Source organism: Peromyscus californicus, unplaced genomic scaffold, assembly GCF_007827085.1.
Source record: "Peromyscus californicus insignis strain IS unplaced genomic scaffold, ASM782708v3 Scaffold_10__1_contigs__length_136768540, whole genome shotgun sequence".
Taxonomy (NCBI): domain Eukaryota; kingdom Metazoa; phylum Chordata; class Mammalia; order Rodentia; family Cricetidae; genus Peromyscus; species Peromyscus californicus.
The window spans coordinates 128474326-128485498 of NW_026294391.1; the positions used below are offsets into that span (position 1 = coordinate 128474326).

General features: G+C 41.2%; 1 pseudogene; it reads right to left on the bottom strand.

The window, feature by feature from the left end:
* Positions 1–6084: 6084 nt before the first annotated feature.
* LOC128116280 (heat shock protein HSP 90-beta-like) lies at positions 6085–8674 on the bottom strand (annotated as a pseudogene).
* Positions 8675–11173: the final 2499 nt, after the last annotated feature.

Sequence of the window (11173 nt, forward strand, 5' to 3'; positions counted from 1 at the left end):
GGGTGTAGCCACTTGAGGCATGGGGGGAGCAGAGATAGGGGCTGCTGGTGTAGGCTTGGGTGATGCTGCAATCATTTCTTCTCTCTTTCCATTCCTTTCCTTTCCTTTATGCCTATTCTCATCCATATCCTTGTCAGCAGAGGGAGAGGAAATATCAATCATGGATGGAATAAAGGTGATAGGTAAGTTGGTGTTACATTGTTCCTGAAAGTGCTTATCGTGGACCTTAATGACCTATTCAGTAGAGAAGAACTTTAGGCCAGCTATTATAGCTAACAAAATGGGTATAAAAACAATTGGAGGGTTATTGCTAAGGCCACTTCCCCTTTTCTGGCCAGGATCAGAACTCTTATCCAATGATCAGGTTCCCACATGTTCTATGAAGGAGCAGCAAGTACTCTTAACTGCTGAGTCTGCTCTCCAGACATCACAACCCACATGCATGCATGCACACACACACACACACAAAAAAAAAAAAAAAAAAAAAAAAAACCTAAAAATAGACCATGGCTCCATTTCCTAAGTGTCCATTCCTTATAAGGAACTGCCAGGCGAGCCTTAACAAAAGTATGTGCCACCCTACCATATAGACAGATTTACAAACAAGATAAATAAAAAGAAGAAAGTGGGAGTCCCAGCATTTACCTGCCAAAGGGACCAAAATCACACAATGAAGAGGGGCCTACTCACTGAAATACACAACTCAAGGGGGCATACAACCAGCACTATGTGTGAGGAAATGGAGACAAAGAGGTCCCTATTCAGGTATCAGATGTAGCAGGGTCCTGTGCTATTGTTCCCTTTGGGGGTATGGGACAAGTAGGTGCAGAGTCAATGACAGACTCTGGGAGGACGTAGAAACAATAAGCTCAGTTTATTCAGGAAGAAGCAAGCCTTATATACCCTCCATCCTGCTCTGCGTGAAGGTCTGATGAATATGCATCTGCTAGTATGACATGGCTGCCTCTCATTGGTCCAGATCATCTCCAGATCATATCTCAGCTTCTGTTGCTAAGGCCCTTAGGCAGACACAGGTTGGCTCTCAGAAAGTATCCTATTACTGGTTTGGACTAGCTGACTTTCAGGCCTGTTAGGGCTGAGTCATCCCACAGTCCCCAGTGTAATACATATCCTGGTTTACATTCCAAGGTCAGCACATCTTTAAAGTATACAGGCTGATTTAATTCTGTAGTTTTTCTATTATCCAATGTCTCTCTGTAGTTGTTGTTCCTTTCTCATTAGCATTGAGAAAATTCAAAGTTGTAGAGCATTATATAACCTATTTCTTGGGGGGGGTTTTATTACCCCTTTCTGTTTATTTAGCATATCCTTTAGAGTTCAATTTGATCATTCTTCATTTTAATTAATAAATTTATTTTTATTAAGAGATTTTTTATTTGTTTTACATATCAACCATGGATTCCCCCTGTCCCACCCCCCACTCTTGCCCCCAACCCACCCCTCATTCACACCTCCTCCAAGGCAAGGTCTCCCCTAGGGAGTCAGCAGAGCCTGGTATATTGAGATGAGGCAGGTCCAAGCCCCTCCTCCCTGCACCAAGGCTAAGCAAAGTGTCTCAGCATAGGCACTAGGTTCCGAAAAGCTGGCTCATACACTAAGGACAGGCCCTGGTCTCACTGCCTGGGGGCCCCCTAAACAGTTTAAGCTAAACAACTGTCTCACTTATCCAGAGGGCCTATCCAGTACCATGGAGGCTCCTCAGGTATTGGTTCACAGTTCATGTGTTTCCACTAGTTTGGTTAGTTGTTTCTATACCTTTTCCAATCATGGTCTCGATATCTCTGGCTCATATAATCCCTCCTCTCTCTCCTCGATTGAACTCCTGGAGCTCCGCTTGGGGCTTGGTCATGGATCTGTGCAACTGCTTCCATCAGTTACTGGATGAGAGTTCTATCATGACAGTTAGGGTGTTTGGCCATCCAATCATCAGAGTAGGTCAGCTCAGTCACCCTTGACCATTGCAAGTAGTCTATAGTGAAGTCATCTTTGTGGATTCCTGGGGATCTCCCTAGCACTCTGCTTCTCCCTATTTTGATGGTGTCTTCATTTATCATGGTATCTCTTTCCTTGTTCTCCCACTCTGTTCCAAATGCAGCTAGGACCCACCACTCCCCTAAGCTCTCTTTCCCCTGATGCTTGCCCTCCACTACACCCCCCTTACCCCCAGTTTGCTCTTGTAGATTCCATTCATTTCTCCATCTCTGTGTGATCCCTGTGTCTTTCCTAGCATCCTCTTTACTAGCTAGCCTCCCTGGGACTGTGAGTTGCAGTCTGGTTATCCTTTGCTTTACATCTATTATGCACTTATGAATGAGTACATACCACGTTTGTCTTTGTGAATCTCGGTTACCTCACTCAGGATGATATTTTCTAGTTCCTTCCATTTGTCTGCAAACCTCATTATGTCCTTGTATTTCTCTGCTGAATAGTATGCCATTGTGTATATGTACCACATTTTCATTATCCATTCTTCAATTGAAGGGCATCTAGATTGTTTCCAGGTTTTGGCTATTACAAATAATACTGCTATGAACATAGTTGAGCATGTGTCCTTGTGGTATGATTGAGCATTCCTTGGGTATATGCCCAAGAATGGTAGAGCTGGGTCTTGAAGAGATTGATTTCCAGTTTTCTGAGACATCACCATACTGATTTCCAAAGTGGCTGTACAAGTTTTCATTCTCACTAACAGTGTAGGGGTGTTCCCCTTGTTCCACATCCTCTCCAACATAAGCTGTCTTCAGTGTTTTTGTTCTTAGCTATTCTGACTGGTGTAAGGTGGTATCTCTGAGTCATTTTGATTTGCATTTCCCTGATGACTAAGGATATTAAGCAATTCCTTAAATGTCTTTCAGCCATTTGAACTTCTTCTGTTGAGATTCTCTGTTTAACTCTATAGCCCAGTTTTTAATTGAATTGTTAGGTATTTTGATGTCTAGTTTCTTAAGTTCTTTATATATTCTGGAGATCAGCCCTCTGTCAGATGTGGGGTTGGTGAAGATCTTTTCACATTCTGTAGGCTATTGTTTTGTCTTATTGACCATGTCCTTTGCCCTACAAAAGCTTCTCAGTTTCAAGAGGTCCCATTTATTAACTGTTGTTCTCAGTGTCTGTGCTACTGGTCTTATATTTAGGAAGTAGTCTCTGGTGCCAATGCATTCAATACTACTTCCTACTTTCTCTTCTATCAGGTTCAGAGTAACTGGACTTATGTAGAGGGCTTTCATCCACTTGGACTTATGTTTTGTGCATGATGGCAGATATGGATCTATTTGCAATCTTCTACGTGTTGACACCAAGTTATGCCAGCACCATTTGTTGAAGATGCTTTCTTTTCTCCATTGTACAGTTTTGGCTTTGTAAAAAATTAGGTGCTCATGCATGTGTGGATTAATGTCAGGGTCTTCAGTTTGATTCCATTGGTCCCCATGTCAGTTTTGGTGCAAGTCCCCAGCTGTTTTTATTACTGTAGCTCTATAGTAGAGCTTGAGGTCAGGGATCATGATTCCTCCCAAGGTTATTTTATTGTACGGGATGCTTTTGGCTATCCTGGGTTTTTTTTTTCCCTATGAAGTTGAGTATTGTTCTTTCCAGGTCTGTGAAGAATTGTGTTGGGATTTTGATGGGGATTGCACTGAATCTGTAGATTGCTTTTGGTAAGATTGCCATTTTTACTATGTTAATCCTACCTATCCATGGGCATGGGAGATCTTTCCATTTTCTGATATCTTCTTCAATTTCTTTCTTCAGGGACTTAAAGTTCTTGTCATACAGGTCTTTCACTTGCTTGCTTAGAGTTACCCCAAGATATTTTATATAATTTATGGCTATTTTAAAGAATGATGTTTCTCTGATTTCATTCTCAGGCCATTTGTCATTTGTATATAGGAGGGCTACTGATTTTTTGAGTTAATTTTGTATCCTGCCACCTAACTGAAGGTGTTTATCAGCAATAAGAGTTCCTTGGTTGAATTTTTGGGGTAGCTTATGTATACTATCATGTCATCTGCAAATAGTGAAAGTTTGATTTCTTCCTTTCCAATTTGTATCTCCTTGATATCCTTTGGTTATCTTATTGCTCTAGCTAGAACTTCAAGTATTATATTGAATAAATATGGGGAGAGAAGACAGCTTTGTCTTTTTCCTGATTTTAGTGGAATCACTTTGAGTTTCTCTCCATTTAGTTTGATGTTGACTGTTGGCTTGCTATAAATTGCCTTTATTAATTTTAGGTATGTTCTCTGTGTTCCTGATCTCTCCAAGACTTTTATCATAAAGGGGTGTTAGATTTTGTCAAAGACCTTTTCAGCATCTAATGAAATGATCATATTTTTTTCTTTCAATTTGTTTTAATGGTGTATTACATTGACAGACTTTTGTATGTTGAACCACCCTTGCATCCCTGGGATGAAGCCTACTTGATCATGGTGGATAATTGTTTTGATGTGTTCTTAGAGTCTGTTTGCCAATATTTTATTAAGTATTTTTGGGTCAATGTTCATGAGGGAGTTTGGTCTGTAATTTTCTTTCTTTGTTCCTTCTGTTTCTATTGTGTGGAAAAATTTAAAGAGTATTGGTATTAACTCTTCTTTGAAGATCTGGTAGAATTCTGTGTTGAAATCTGGGCTCTTTTTGGTTGGGAGTCTTTTAGTGACTGTTTCTTTTCCTTAGGGGTTATTGGTCTATTTAAATAGTTTATCAGGTCTTGATTTAACTTAGTTATGTGGTACATATCCAGAAAATTGTCCATTTCTTTTAGATTTTCCAATTTTGGGGAATAGATTTTTTTGAAGTATGACCTGATTATCTCTGGATTTCCTCATTGTCAGTTGTTATATCTCCCTTTTCATTTCTGATTTTGCTAATTTGGATACTCTCTCTCTGCCGTTTGGTTAGACTGGATAAGGGCTTGTCTATCTTGTTGATTTTCTCAAAGAATCAGCTCCTTGTTTCATTGATTCTTTGTATTGTTCTCTTTGCTTCTATTTTATTGATTTCAGCTCTCAATTTGATTATTTCCTAGCATCTGTTCCTCCTGGGTGACTTTGCTTCTTCTTGTTCTAGAGCTTTCAGGTATGCTGTTAAATTACTAGTGTGAGATTTCTCCAACTTCTTTATGTGGGCATTTAGTGCTGTGAATTTTCCCCTTAGCATTGCTTTCATAGTATCCCTTAAGTTTGAATATGTAGTATATTCAATTTTGTTGATCTCTAGGAAGTCTTTAATTTCTTTCTTTATTTCTTCCTTGACCCACTCGTGATTCAGTTGAGCATTATTCAGTTTCCATGAGATTGTAGGCTTTTTGTCATTTTTGTTGTTGTTGAAATCTAAGTTTAAACCATTTTGGTCTGATAGAATACAGGAGGTTATTCCAATTTTTTTGTATCTGATGAGATTTGCTTTGTGACCATGTATGTGGTTGATTTTAGAGAAGATTCCATGTGGTACTGAAAAGAAGGTATATTCTTTTTTTGTTAGGTTGGAATGTTCTATAGATATCGATTAAGTCCATTTGAGTCATAACATCAGTTAATTCCCTTATTTGTCTGTTAAGTTTCGATTTGGCAAGTCTGTCCAGTGGTGTGAGTGGGGTGTTGAAGTCTCCCACTACTAATGTGTGGGTTTTATGCGTGATTTAAGCTTTAGTAATGTTTCCTTTACATATGTGGGTGCCCTTCTGTTTGGGGCATAAATGTTCAGACTTGAAATTTCATCTTGGTGGATCTTTCCTGTGATGGGTATGTAATATCCTTCTTGATCTCTTTTGATTGATTTTAATTTGAAGTCTATTTTGTTGGATATTAGGACAGCCATACTAGCTTGCTTCTTTTTTTTAAATGGCATATTCTTTATTTTGCATACTTTTAATTTCAGAACTAAATAAAACAAACAAAAACCACAATACACAATACCTAACCCTGCTATTCTGTGGGATAGGATATTCCTGCCTTAAGGCACAAGGACAGGACAAATGAGATCCCCTAGCATGAGCAGAGAGCTAGGTAGGTGAGGGCTAGTCAAGGCTGCTGGGGGAGCCACAGGGAAACTATACAGAGCACATGGTCTTCCCAGGGGTCTCTAATCTACTTCTTCCATGTGGGAGGCATCCTCATCACCCTCAAATGGAGGGATCTCATCAGGAACAGCAGAACTGGGCTCAACTGCTTTCACCTCATCTTCATCAATACCCAAGAATAGTTTGATCATGGGGTAGATAAGGTTGGTGTATGTTTGGGGATTCTCAAGTGGGAAACCAGAGGAGTTTCGAACAGCAGCACCACCAGATTCTTGACAGCTTTGTCATTTTTGTCTGCCTCAGCCTTCTGTCTCAGGATCTCCACAATGGGGTGATTAGGGTTGATCTCTAGGTGCTTTTTGGCCATCATGTAGCCCATTGTAGAGTTGTCTTGAAGTGCCTGGGCCTTCATGATCCAATCCATGTTGGCTGTCCAGCCATAGGTGCTTGTTACAATGCAGCAGGGTGAAGACACAAGCCTGTTGGAGTTGTCACCTTCTCAAACCTTCTTATGCAGGATCTCCTTCATGAGCTTGCAGAGATTTTCAGACTTTGCCTTGCTCTCCTCCATTTTCTTCTTCTCTTCCTCGTCCTCTGGTAGCTCCAGGCCTTCCTTAATCATGGAGACCAGGCTCTTTCCATCAAACTCCTTGAGCTGCTGCATGGAGTACTCGTCAATAGGCTCAGTCATGTATACCACCTCAAAGTCCCACTTCCACACATGCTCCACAAATGCAGAGTTGGCCACCTCCTCTCTGCTCTCACCAGTGATATAGTAGATGGACTTCTGTGTCTCCTTCATGTGAGACACATACTCTGACAGGGAAGTCATCTCATCTCCAGACTGAGAGGTGTGATAGCAGAGCAGCTCAGAGAGGCACCGACGGTTTGTGGAGTCTTCGTGGATTCTAACCTTTAGATTCTTGGAGTAGGCCTCATAAAATTTCTTGTAGTTTTCTTTGTCTTCAACCATCTCAGAGAAGAGCTCAAGGTACTTCTTCACAATGTTTTTGCAGATGACTTTCAGGATCTTGCTCTGCTGGAGCATTTCTCGGGAGCTGTTCAGGGGCAGGTCCTCAGAGTCAACCACACCACAGATAAAGTTGAGGTACTCAGGTATCAGCTCATCATAGCTGTCCATGGTGAACACATGATACACATACAGTTTGATGTTGTTCTTCTTGTTCTAAAAAAAGTCAAAGGGAGTTTGCCATGGAATGAAGAGCAATGCCCTGAATTCCAACTGACCTTCTACAGAGAAGTGCTTGACTACCAAGTGGTCCTCCCAATCATTGGTAAGGCTCTTTTAGAATTCCCCATATTCCTCTTGAGTGATGTCATCAGGGTTCCTGGTCCAAATGGACTTAGTCTTGTTCAGCTCCTCCTGATCAATGTACTTCTTGATCTTCTTCATTTTCTTCTTCTTATCTTTACCACTGTCATCCTCCTCATCTGATCCCATGTCTTCAATCTTAGGCTTCTCCTCATCATCCTTATCTTCCTCCTCTTTCTCACCCTTCTCTTCCTCTGCCTCATCATCACTAATCTCCTTCTCACATTCCTTCTCCAAGTAGAGGGTAATGGGATAGTGCTGTGGGATGGTCTGTTTGTCAAGTGTGTTGCTAATTAGTCAATAAATAAAACACTGATTGGCCATTGGCTAGGCAGGAAGTGTAGGCGGGACAAGGAGGAGAATAGAGCTGGGAAGTGGAAGGCTGAGTCAGAGAGACACTGCCAGCTGCCACAATGACAAACAGCATGTGAAGATGCCAGTAAGCCACGAGCCATGTGGCAAGGTATAGATTAATGGAAATGGATTAATTTCAGCTGTAAGAAAAGTTAGCAAGAAGCCTGCCATGGCCATACAGTTTGTAACCAATATAAGTCTCTGTGTTTACTTGGTTGGGTCTGAGCGGCTGTGGGACTGGCAGGTGAGAGAGATTTGTCCTGACTGTGGGCCAGGCAGGAGAACTCTAGCTACAGGATAGCTTATGAACCGTGAGTGTTTCTTTCTTCCTTGACCTTCCTCTCCTCTAAGTATTTTGTCTGGTCTTCTTTGAAATGAAGGATCACTTTGGTACCCCAACCAATGGGCTAACCATGGTCTGCATGAACTGTGAAGGATCCAACATCAGAGGACTCCCAGGCATACTACTCATCATCATTTTGCTTTGTGATCACAACCACCTTCTCTGCCACTAGATAGGCAGAGTGGAATCCAACTCCAAACTGCCCAATCATGGAGATGTCCGCACCAGCCTGGAGCACCTCCATGAATGCCTTTGTGCCAGACTTAGCAATGGTTTCCAAATTATTTATGAGATCAGCCTTGGTCATGCCAATGCCTGTGTCCGCTAAAGTCAGTGTTCACTCTTGAGAGTTGGTGATGATGTCAATTTTCAGCTCTTTACCACTGTCCAACTTGGAAGGGTCTGTCAGTCTCTCATAGAGAATTTTGTCCAAGGCATCAGAAGCATTAGAGATCAACTTTCAAAGGAAAATTTCCTTGTTGTAATAGAAAGTATTGATGATGAGGGACATGAGCTGAGCATTTTCTGCCTGAAAGGCAAAGGTCTCCACCTCTTTCTCTCCATGGTACACTTCCTCAGGCATCTTGATGGGAAAGCCAAGTGGTAGCACAGAACACGGTGGGCACGGAGCACGTATGACTTGAACGCCAAGCCTAGGCTATGCGGGGGTGACTCAAGAGCACTTACTTGCTTCTTAAGACCATTTGATTGGAAAGACTTTTCCCAACATTTTATTCTGAGGTAGTGTTTGTCTTTAAAATTTAGGTGTGTTTCTTGTACGCAGCAAAGAGATGGGTCCTGCTTTCATATCCATTCTGTTAGCCTGTGTCTTCATATAGGTGAATTAAGTCCATTGATACTAAGGGATATTAATGACCAGTGATTGTTAGTTCCTGTTATCTTTTGGTGGTAGTGTGTATATTTCTCTTCTTTGGGATTTACTCTTGTAGGGTTATCTATTGCCTGTGTTTTCATGGGTGTATCTGACTTACTTAGGTTGGAATTTTCCTTCTAGTGCTTTCTGTAGGGCTGAGTTTGTGGATAGGTATTGTTTAAATCTGGTTTTGTCTTGGAATGTCTTGTTCACTCCATCTATGGTGACTGAAAGTTTTGCTGGGTATATTAGTCTAGGCTGGCATCCATGGTCTCTTAGTGTCTGCATTACATCTGTCCAGGTCCTTCTGGCTTTCAAAGTCTCCATTGAGAAGTCAGGTGTTATCCTGATGGGTTTGCCTTTGTAAGTCACTTGGCCTTTTTCCTTTTCTGCTCTTAATATTCTTTCTTTATTCCGTAGGTTTAGTTGTATAATTATTATGTGGCAAGGGGACTTTTGGAGGGGTCTAGTCTGTTTTGTGTTCTATGGGCTTCTTGTATCTTCATAGGTATTTACTTCTTTAAGTTGGTAAAGTTTTCTTCTATGATCTTGTTGAATATGTTTTCTGTGCCTTTGAGTTGGTATTCTTCTCCTTCTTCTATCTCTATTATTCTTAAGTTTGGCCTTTTCATGGTGTCCCAGATCTCCTGGACATTTTGTGTTATAACTTCTTTGGCTTTTTTATTTTCTTTGAATGATGAATCTATTTCCTCTATTGTATCCTCTACACCAGAGATCCTCTCTTCCATCTCTTGTATTCTGTTGGTTATGTTTTCATCTGTGTTTCCTGTTCGTTTACTCAGATTTTCTATTTCCAGCATTCCCTCTGTTTGTGTCTTCTTCATTGTTTCTATTTCCCTTTCCAGGTCTTGAACTGTTTCCCTCACCAGTTTAATTGCTTTTTCATGGTTTTCTTGGCTTTCTTTAAGGGATTTATTGATTTCTTCCAATTTTTTATTTGTTTTTCCTTCTATTTATTTATTGATTTCTTCCAATTTTTTGTTTGTCATTTCCTCAATTTTATTTTTCAGTTTATTTTTCTTGAAAGGCCTTTAGCATCTCCATGATACTATTCTTAAGGTTGGTTTCTTCTGCTTCTTCTACATTGTGATGTTCAGGTCTTGCTGTTGGAGGAGGGCTAGGTTTTGGTGATATCATATTGCTCTTTATGTTGTTGTATGTATTTTTGCCTGGATGTCTGTGTCTTCCTCTCTTGCTCTAATGAGAGCTAGCAGTTTGTTTTCTGTGCCTCAGGAAGTTGCTGGGGTCTCAGGCAGATGGGTATAGGGGCAGGGTATGTAGATTGCAGGGTCTGATGGAGGCTTTTGGTGAGGGGTACCTTCCAGTGGGAGTTTTGCCTGCTGTCTGACAACTGGGACAGAGCTGGGTGGAGGTTCCCGGGGACTGGTTGTGTCCCAGGAATGGGTCTTAGGGGCAGGACTCTCTGGGTATGAGCAGAGTCACTCACCTCTTTGTCTAATGAGAGTTGGCAGTTTGGTTTCCATGCCTCAGAAAGTTGCTGGGGTCTCAGGTGGATGGGTATGGGGGCAGGGCATGCAGATTGCAGGGTCCACTGGAGGGGTTCATGAAGGGGGTCCTTCCAGCAGGAGTTTTGTCCACTGGGTGGCAACTGGGACAAAGTTGGGTGGGGGTTCCTGGGGACTGCCGGTTTGATCACTCTATAACTGCTTGGCCTGTAGGATTTTGTGGTATACTTGTAATATGCTTTATAATGTAATAAGCAAAAACTGCTTAATTTTACCAGAGACAAATGCTGGAGCATTGTCAGTTTTAATTTGTACAGGTATAACCATGATGACCATAACTGCATGATTATAGAATCAGCATTTTCAGAACTCAGAGCAATTGCCCATTGAAATTCTGAACAAGTATCAATGGTGTGGTGTATATATTTCAATTTTCCAAATTATGCAAAGTGAAATACATTCATCTGCCAGATTTCATTCCTCTGAGTACCCTTGGGGTTACATCCTGCTGGTAGTAGAGTCTGAATGTAAAAAAGAACAAGTAGGACATTTCCTTACCTTTTCCTTGGCTTGTTGCCAGGTCATGGAAAAATCCTTTTTTAAACCTTTACTATTGACATGATGTTCTTTATGAAATTCTGAGGCCTCCAGCACATTTACTATCAATAGTTGGTAGATCTCATCATTTATTTGTGCTAGAGGGCCTGGTAGACCCGTATGGGATCGGATGTAAGTTATATATAAG